We start from the raw sequence: 10662 nt of genomic DNA on the forward strand, positions 1-10662 counted from the left end.
CCAGGTCCCCCCTTTTTTGGGCAGAGCCTGAGAAGGGTGGGGTTGAGGGAGGGGAGGGACTTCAATGCCATAGAGACCAATTGCCAAAGCGGCTATTTTCTCCAGGTGAGCGGATCTCTATCGGTTGGAGATCAGTTATAATAGCAGGAGATTTTCTGCTATTACCTGGAGGTTGGCAACCCTAAGTTGAAAGCAAAAATAAAATACCAAACCCTGAATCTGCCCCTACCCTAGTCTTGCCCAGTCTGATGCTATTTTCTGGATTATGTTTTCATTGCCCCCTGCCTTCAAGGAGCTCTTAGAGATTTTCCCTTTCCAAAACTGCTCTATGAGTTAAATTAGTCTGAGGGAGAATAATATATCCTCCCACTGTGAGTAGGGTTGCCAGGTCCCTCTTTGCCATCGGTGGGAGGTTTATGGGGCGGAGCCTGAGGGGGGTGGGATTTGGGGAGGGACTTCAATGTCATAGAGTCCAATTGCCAAAGCGGCCATTCTCTCCAGGGGAACTGATCTCTGTCGGCTGGAGATCAGTTGTAATAGCAGGAGATCTCCAGCTAGTACCTGGAGGTTGGCAACCCTAACTGTGAGAGATGTGAACCTGATTTTTCCGCAACTAACTATATGCATTCTAGTCACTACGATAGATAACTAAATATTTTGAACTCTTTTACGAAAGGTTTTGCTGCTCTTTCCCCATTCAAGAGATATAAAGAAAAGAAGAAGGGGAGAGGATTTTAAACGAGAATTCTAGAGAAGGAAATTAGAAAAGGATGGCTAGATTGTAAACAGATAGAGAGACTGCAAAGTGATCCACCTAAGCTATTATTTCATTCTTTTTTGCCACAGAAAGTAATAAAACAAAGCAGCTGAACCAGACACAGAAAATAAAACAAAGCGATCTCTACAAGGCCACCTTTTGTGAAAAGCTGTCGCCTGTATGGAATCGCTATAACGTTATTCAGGCAATCTCACATTATCCTAATGGCTCTGCGTCTCATCACTCTGTCTTCTAGCTATGGCTGAATTCAGATTATCCTGATTCAAAAATGCTCTCTAAACCATGGTTTGATCAAACTCACTTTAGCAGTTATGTCTGACTGCAGATGGTTCTACAAACTGGGTAGGCAGCAAATTAGGATTTAAAATTAGAGTTTGTAGTGGTATTAACCACTGTTTGTAGCAGTTGTTTCCTGTAATGTCTTAGTACAAAAACCACAGTTTTTTGAACACAGATATTGCAGTGGAGAGAGGATGTTCACCCAAATACAAGGGAAGAGAAAGGCAAGAAACAGTCAAACCAGAAGCTGCTAGCTTGGAAGACTTGAAGAGGGGAGTGGACATGTTATGGAGGATAGGGCTATCCATAGTTACTGGTCAAAATGGATACTAGTCGTCATTAGGGTTGCCAACCTCCAGGTACTAGCTGGAGCTCTCCCGCTGTTACGACTGAACTCCAACCGATAGAGATCTGTTCACCTGGAGAAAATGGCTGCTTTGGCCATTGGACTGTATGGCATTGAAGCCCCTCCCCTCCCCAAACCCTGCCCTCCTCAGGCTCCACCCAAAAAACCTCCAGCCAGTGGCAAAGAGGGACCTGGCAACCCTATGGGGCCACTGAGCTGCACTAATCTGGAAATGCCAAGTCTTCAGACATTTATCTATCCTGGCCAATGACATTTAAAAAATCCAATTTTTTTCTCTATTTAGAGAGCACGAGATTTCATAGTACCTCTTTATGAAAATGCATGCTGTCGATTTAAAAAAAAGTTTGTCTTAAAAGTGCATCTGGATTGTCTTAATATTATTTTCTATAAAGACGTAGACTGGCCGCACTGGAAAAATTATTCTAGGCAATGCTAACCCCAGCATTCCCGTGCCACAGAATATACATCTCCAGTTCCATAAAGTTCCATGAAGCAGGCATTCTGATTTCCCAAAAGTGTCACAGGCAACCTCCATCTTTTGCGGGGGCTCCAAGGCTGGGTACCTTGTCATCTGAAACTACTGTAGGGTTGCCAGGTCCCTCTTCCCCACTGGCGGGAGATTTGGGGGTCTGCTTCAGTACATGTTACGTTTAATATTGGTCCTATGTCTTTAAGTTTGTTACAGCTGTTTGTTCTGTTATTGTAAATGCCAATAAAGGTTCTGTTTATTGTACTGTTGTTACAGCTGCTTTCAAACCTGCAGCCCATTTGTCTGGCAACATTTCTTTAACATACGGTCCGTTTAGCTGCATTCATTACTTTCCCTAGTTTGGAGACCGTGGCAAACATTAAGGACTGAGCTACTCTTAGCCTTATGAAATTTGCGTGTTCCATTGTGACTGCTAAAGAGACTTAATGCTGATAATGTATTATCCACATCCTGTGGGCTTCATCGTTATTGTTATTTTTATGGGTTACAATGACTTTTTGTAACTTACAATGTGTGAACATATCTGTGCACACTTTTTCAGTGGCTATAAGACCATGTTTGGTTCAGATGTTAATTTTAAATGCCTAACCTTCTGTATGGACAAGTTGTAAACTAATTTTTGACACTATGAGACTATTGTACATTCTATATTTTGCATTATAGGCTGAAGAAGCCAATGTATATTGGTAAAAACGCTACACATCCAGAAGGCGTTCCCTGAGCACCACCAGGCACTTCGTGCTGCGCTCTTGTATATTTCACATGCCTTATACTTTGACACGCAATTTGCGAGCAAATCGAGACAGTTCATTGTTTGAGCCTTATGAGCCCTTTACTCGTGGGTTTCTTCGTCCTCTTGTTTGGATGGTTAATGTATTGTGTGGTCTTTGTTGATGTTGTTGTATACTTTCAGTTTGCACATTTACACTGTTGTCATTGTGTTTGCACTGTTGTGTATCTTTGGAGAAATATACAAAATTTGTTTATTGATTTTCAATTCAGTATACATTGGCTTAGTACTGGTTCTTCTTAGGAACCCCATGGCACAGAGTGGTAAGCTGCAGTACTGCAGTCCAAAGCTTTGCTCATGACCTGAGTTCGATCCCAACGGAAGTTGATTTCAGGTAGCCGGCTCAGGGTTGACTCAGCCTTCCATCCTTCCGAGGTCGGTCAAATGAGTACCCAGCTTGCTGGGGGTAAAGGGAAGATGACTGGGGAAGGCACTGGCAAACCACCCCGTAAAACAGTCTGCCTAGAAAACGTCAGGATGTGACGTTACCCCATGGATCAGGAATGACCCGGTGCTTGCACAGGGGACCTTTACTTTTTTACTGGTTCTTCTTAGCAACTAACTTAGCAGTATTGGTGATATTTTGTAACCATTACCTGGAGGTTGGCAACCCTAGTTGCCAGGCCCCTCTTCACCATTGGCGGGAGGTTTTGGGGGCAAAGCCTGGGGAGGGTGGGGTTTGGGGAGGGGAGGCACTTCAATGCCATAGAGTCCAACTGCCAAAGCAGCCATTTTTTCCGGGTGAACTGATCTCTGTCGCCTGGAGACCAGTTGTAATAGCGGGAGATCTCCAGCTAGTACTTGGAGGTTGGCAACCCTAAACTACAGTCTAGCCTATGCCTTTGCACTATTATGTGATGAGGCTTTCGAGCACTGGTTGGGCACAGCAGGAAACCAAGTGTGCAGTTTAAGCCCCTCTGATTGGCAGGCAGTGTGGAGCCTCTCAATTGCCCGGGTCAGGCATAAACAATAGGAGCGTGACACCAGGGTCACAGAACAATACTTTCCCCTTATCACTACTGTCCTCAGCTCAAGCCAATGGCCATTTATGGCTGGCTGTTTCCTCTCGGTCACCTCGCAGGGGTTTTGCTTTGTTTGTGCTTGAATTTTTCTGACAGTCAGAGGTTGCCTTGCTCTCCCCGTGTGTTTTGCCCGTGTTTTCTGGATTTGTGTTTATCCGGCATCCAGAAAATGCTGGGGAAACAGCCAGGGAGAGCGAGGTGACCTCTGATGGTCGGGAAATGCATGCATAATCAAAGCAAAGCCCAGAAGTAGTCGGCGGGGTGACCACGAGGAAACAGCCATGCATAAATGGCCCTAGAGTTTGGAGACATGGATCTGAAAAGACCTACATTGGGGGTATGGCCAACCATAGCCTTGCCCTGGTAATCATTTAACAAGACTGTTCCCCTTCAGTGTTCATTTTTAAATTTAAGTTTATGGCCTCCAGATTTAGAGGAAACTCCTCCCATTCCCATTTGCCCAGAAAAGGCCCCCAGCAGAGTTCTTTGTATCCAGAATATCTAGGGATGGCTGCAATTTTGATGGGCCTTGTGGATACAGTGTGTCCAATTGAAGCAACTGGGGTCTTCCCCAGTTGCTAGGGTTGCCAACCTCCAGGTACTAGCTGGAGATCTCCTGCTATCACAACTGATCTCCAGCTTGCTTTGACAATTGGACTCTATGGCATTGAAGTCCCTCCTTTCCCCAAACCCCGCCCTCCTCAGGCTCTGCCCCAAAAACTTCCCGCCAGTGGCGAAGAGGGATCCTGGCAACAGTACCAGTTGCGGCCCCTTTATTCCCTCCAGTTGCAGCTTGATTTTCTGGCCCCTTCACTTGCAAATACTGGAGAGAGTGGAGTAGGGCTGGAGTAGGGATTTCACCCTCTTGGTGGGACCTTCACAACAGAAAGCTCACAGCCACATTCATACCATGGTGATCATGGGTAGGGTTGCCAACCTCCAGGTGGAAAAGGAAGAAATTTGTGCTGAAATAAGCATGACCAGCAAAAAAATAAAATAAATAAACAGCACGGTGGCCAAGAAATAGAAGTGCAGTAACAGAGTGGTCAGCTGCAGTATTGCAGTCTAAGCTCTGCTCAAGACCTGATTTCAATCCCAACGGAAGTTGGTTTCAGGTAGCCGGCTCAAGGTTGACTCAGCCTTTCATCCTTCCAAGGTTGGTCAAACGAGTACCCAGCTTGCTGGGGGTAAAGGGGAGATGACTGAGGAAGGCACTGGCAAACCACCCAGTAAACACAGTCTGCCTAGTAAACGTCGGGATGTGACATCACCCCATGGGTCAGGAATGACCCGGTGCTTGCACAGGGGACCTTTACCTTTACCTTTTTAACAATGTACTGTAAAGTCATAAACATACATACATACAATTTGTAACAAGCATGCACAAACCTACAATATCCAGCTACACCAATATGCAAGTCCTAAGCAATAGCAAATGTCATAAATAAACATGCTGTCTAGCACACTGAAAGGACAATTGCAAATGATAGTAATGCACAAGCCTTCGAACGGCAATAGTATGATGAGACGGCGTCAGTGTCCGAATATGGACGCAAAAGGGCAAGGCCGGCTTCTTGGTCCCTTTCGAGCCATGAAGCTTCCTTCATCAGTCACTTTGAGAGATGAAATTGACATGTGCCGCGTCTGCGTGCTCTTGTGCATGAAGCGAATTCTCATGAAGATGATTTTAGCACTTAATGCTAAATGTATGTATGTTTATGACTTTACAGTACATTGTTACTACACTTCTATTTCTTGGCCACCGTGCTGTTTTCCTTTTTGCTAACCCCCAGGTGGTGGCAGGAGATCTCCTGCTATTACAACTGATCTCCAGCCGACAGAGATCAGTTCACCTGGAGAAAATGGCCGCTTTGGCAATTGGACTCTATGGCATTGAAGTCCCTCCCATCCCCAAACCCCATCCTCCTTAGCTCTGCCCCAAAAACCTCCTGCCAATGGCGGGACCTGGCAACTCTAATCATGAGCCAACTTCCATCACGACCACGTGGCATGCAGAATAAGACACAGTGCTTTCTAAGCTGTGATCACAAAAGAATACTGAGCACCCATAAAAACATTACTAAACCCAGCACAATAATATGCATTACACAAGTATCGCAATGTGCAGATACCAATATCCATTGCATGGCCTGAAGGATACAAAGGCTCATCAGCTCCACTGGAATTCGCAAGCAACGTATATGGTTTTTTAAAAAAGCACTACTAAAGATAGAGATTCTAGATCGCTTCTCCGCAACTAGAGTTTGGCCGAGCAGTTTATTTTAAAATAGCACTTTCTTTCTTTGCAGAGGTTTGTTTCCTTGATGGCTTCACACTTGTGGCCAAGTTCAACATGTGTTCTTTTTTCTTCTTTTTTTTGCCTCTGGGCAAAGATTTCAATCTGTAATGCTACAGCGGAGCAATGCATAATACATACTGTAGCAATACCACAAGAAGTGCACGTTGGCCTCTTTTAACTCTTCTCACCAAGGCTCTTAGGGAAACCAGGCATTCCTCCCCCATTTTTCTAAACCAGTCTCAGTGCTACTTTACATTTGATTGTAAATTAACATACATGGGAAAGAATGAATGGGTCTCACCAGGGTTGCCATTTCCAAAAGATTGGCACTATATAATCCGTCGGCCAAGAAAATTAGGGAAAAGCAAACTATGAAGGGTAGCAAAGTTGGTTAGAGTCGACTGGGCGTATTTTAATTTTTAAATTTTTGTATTCTTTAAAGATTCTGTTCTGCCTATTTTAACCTGTTACTATACTGTTTTAGATTGTAATGGCCTATGGCCTTATATAATAAACTTGACTTGACTTGACTAGGGTTGCCAGGTCCCTCTTTGTCACCGGTGGGAGGTTTTTGGGGCAGAGCCTGAGGAGGACAGGGTCTGGGGAGGGGAGGGACTTCAATGCCATAGAGTCCAATGGCCAAAGCGGCCATTTTCTCCAGGGGAGCTGATCTCTATCAGCTGGAGATCAGTTGTAATAGCAGGAGGTCTCCAGCTATTACCTGGAGGTTGGCAACCCTAGATCTGACCCACAGACTTTTGCTGCTTGTGGAGAAAATCCAAATGGAATCTGCTCAGCTGTGATAATGGGGGGAAAGAGGAAGCCCCCTTAGTAAAAGCACATGCACGCACACACACACACACACACAGAGAAAAAAATACTGTGACAAATTTTTCTCCACAACAATGTGGGCGAAACAAAAATTCAAGAGATGCACACCAAAACACAGGTCATGGCATGCACACCCAGACATTACAGGTTCACATCATGTTTGTGAACATCATGGTGCAGTCACACCGAAGGATGCACTGCAGCAACTCGCAATCCTACAAATGCCAGAGGCATACAATCACACAAAGGAAAGAGTGATCCATTACAATGTTGTTCAGAGCCTAGCTGTGCAGAAGGGAATAATATGGGTCAGAGAAAGCTTCTTACTCCATCGCTTCATCCTTGCAGGAGAGAGAGAGAGAACTTGTCGGAATTCTCTCTTCTACATAATAAATGTGCCCTCTGTTTAAAACAGCTATCGTAGCCTTAGGAATCCCCAATTCAAACTAGCCTTGAGGTTCCCAAGGAGACTTTGGGCAAGTTTATCAGAACAAGACCTCTCCGCAAACCCCAAACACGATAATCCATAAAACAAACATTTTGGTGTTTTAAAGGTCCGTGAGTTGTGAGCCTGAATTTGAAATCGGCTGAAGCTTATTTACAGGGCAAACCTAAACAGAGCTACACCCTTTTAAGTCCATTGAAGAGAGACGTAACTCATTCAGGGTTGCCCTGCTAACTTCACACAAGCTGGTTTCTTACATACTAGAAATCCAGGGTATTTGTTTTACGGGAGTCACAGAAACTGGGATTATTATTTTTTGACCAGTTTATTGCCCTTTATTTCACTTACGAACTGTGGAATTGTGAAACATTAAATGACAGTAAAATAGTCATCAAATCAGTATCTGTGATCGATGTACAATTAATTTAAACACAATTAATTTAAACACATCCTTTATCAAGGATGATGACAGATGGGAAAAAATCTCAATTCAGTGTAAGAGATAACAAATTATCTCTGCTTTCATCTGAGTTCAATTGATACAAGCAAATTTGCACTCAGTCCTACCAGAAGCTTTTTTTAAAAAGTAAATAGTAGAGTTGTGGGGTCAAATAAAAACACTTCAACAGCTTCAAATGCGGGGTGGGGACGGGGATCCCATTTGAATGAGAATCTTGAATTTGGAACCCATGATTTGTCCTGACAACATCAGCAATACATAAAGCAGTGTGTGGGAGACTGTCCAGTTATGCTCTATATAGGCAGAAAGCCTACAAAGCACAATTTGCTAAAACCAGCACCACAAATGCAGAGAGGCACAGCTATGCTCCCACAATAGCAGGCCAACAAGCATACTACAGTTCAAAAAATGTGCACGATCCGCACAAAACAAACAGAAGACAAGCAGAGCACAATCGACAACATGCACAAGCAAGGAAAGATCAACACGGTACATCAGAACCAGGCTCTCTTTGTAACACCCCCACCTACAAACGCATATTTCTGTTGTGTATATAAATTGGGCTGATGGATGTACACTGCCAGCATCTGACGAAGTGAGTTCTGGCTCACGAAAGCTTACGCTGGAGTAAATTTTGTTAGTCTTTAAAGTGCCGTTAGATGCCTGTTTTATTCTGCTGCTACAGATTAACATGGCTACCCGTCTGGAATAATACATCAAATTGTAACTCAACAGGAAGAAGACAGGGAGATATACATGCACCTAGTGTAAATTATACCTAGACACACACTTCCCTGCAGTAGAAATATATTTCCCACATTTTCCTCTTCCCAATTTCTTAGCCTGATTTTTTTCCCTTAGATGAATAGAATTCTTCTAATTCTGCGTGTGCCATATTTAAGGAAGGTTAAAATCTCATTAGATTGAAGACTTACATAAATGTATTATTTTTTAAATTAAGAAAACAGTTTTTTTCAAAATTCTTTGGAACAAGATGTTTTCTTCTCCCATCCCCAGCATGAACAACAGCCTTGAAAACACACACAGAGTATGCTTCTTCCTTCATCTGTGAAGCAACGCAAGCACCACATGCACAATCAACACCGCCAGTTTGAGACAGAAGAAGCCAACCAAAGGACAATGAGGTTGGAATAAGTGTGGGTCCGATTCATTTCTCTGGGGTGCTTGCAGCATGACTGAATGAGCTGATTCAGTCCTTCTGTACCCCTGATACTTGGAGAAGTATGCTCACCCTTGCCTAGCACAATCCCCCTTTTGAGTATCTGTCCATCCATCCCACGATCCAAGACCCTCCCTTCCACATGATACCTCTCCTTTTTCTCTGCGTTCGTTTAACCACAATATTTCTTCCCCTGAATCTTCTATACGCATACCTTTTCATAATTTAATTCCAATTCTCAGGATTACATTTCCTCAACAGAACTGAAATACTGATTTTAGAGTTGTCACGTAGTTCCACACTAGGACCTTTTTGTACAGCTGAACTTTGGCCCCTTTGCACTTGGCAAATGCCAGGGCCCTTATTTCTGGGGCACCCAGTGTTGGGGGTATCCCAGGATGTATTGGCCACACCTATCCTGGCACAGGCCACACCCCCATACACCATTATAACTTTACTGATGATACACAAAGCAATACAAAAGCAGTGTCTTATGTAGAAACCACAGTGTCTTATATAGAAAACACAGACCTCCCACCAATACACCCAGCAACACAAACAATAAGTTAGCTACAGCTCTGAATTCTAGTTCTGAATACAATCTCTGTCATGATCCTCCACAAACATTAAAAAGAACTGCACCAATCTCTCATGCTCACCTAGATCTATGAGCTCATGGAGCACATCACACACAAATATGGGTGCCAACCAAGTATGACATACCCTGACAAAGCCACATTATTGAAAACAAACCGTGTCCGTGGAGTGCATGGTCACATCATTTTTATTGTATGCATACAGAAACATACATGAAAATACCCTCATGACATTTCTCTCCCATGTATTTCATTAATAACTGGCATTTTCTTTATGGCTGTTAAGATTTCTTTCTTTTGTCCTCTCCCCACAGGCTCAGTAGTTCCGCCACACAGCGGCACCACAAAGCCCCACATGTTTCTTTTCCTCAGCATTAACTAATGCCACCTTTCCCCCCTCAACCTGGAGGTCAATCACCCCAAACTGCAACCGATAGTAGAAAGGGAGCATTTGTTCCCAGCCCCTTAAATACACACCCCAAAATGGCTGCCCTGCCTAGCCCACTGCATAGTAAGATGGGCGCAATAAGCTTTTCTGACCTAAGATGACAACATTGAGGAGGGAAAGAGCAAATCTGGATTCTGAAGAAAGACGAGAAGGATAAACGGACCAAAAGTAAAGGTTGGGGGAATCACACAAACGCACAATTTTGAATGGAAATGGAATGTGGGACTTGAGGTTATATAATACCCCCACAAACATATATTTCCCCCCAATCGCTTCCATATGGAGCAGTGTCTTCCCCAAAATCCAACAGCTAGCCCAGACTCTTGGCTCTTGGCTCTTAGGACTGCGGTTCATTCTTGCCTTCTCGCCAGAAGGATCCGCAGAATCTACTCCCCATCCCTCTGTGATCCATTCCCAAAAGCTGGGGTCTGCAACAACTCTAAGTGAATTTGTGTTTTAGCATCAACAGAAAAACTCCAATCCAAACCATCTGCCTTCTTCCAAGAATTCTTTAGTAGGGAGTTTATCAATATCCTGCTCCCTTTGATGGAGATCTTGATTATTTTCTACATGGTACATCCTAGCATAAATAATACAATCATTAATACCTGGAATCCTCTGGTTCTGAAAACTGCGAACGAGCGAAACTGGAGCGGGCACGGGGGTAGAACCTGGTT

The 10662-nt window shown here is 43.9% G+C and overlaps 1 protein-coding gene across 2 annotated transcripts in view; it reads right to left on the reverse strand.

The window, feature by feature from the left end:
- Nucleotides 1-10662, reverse strand: part of LOC130489511 (paired box protein Pax-6-like) — a 31026-nt gene extending 20364 nt beyond the window's left edge. For both annotated transcript variants that reach the window (XM_056863254.1, XM_056863253.1), the window contains exon 1: nt 10594-10662. The gene's annotated coding sequence lies outside the window, so the exon portion shown is untranslated. The remainder of the gene's footprint in view (nt 1-10593) is intronic.

The sequence above is a fragment of the Euleptes europaea genome, chromosome 18 (assembly GCF_029931775.1).
Source record: "Euleptes europaea isolate rEulEur1 chromosome 18, rEulEur1.hap1, whole genome shotgun sequence".
Lineage (NCBI taxonomy): Eukaryota > Metazoa > Chordata > Lepidosauria > Squamata > Sphaerodactylidae > Euleptes > Euleptes europaea.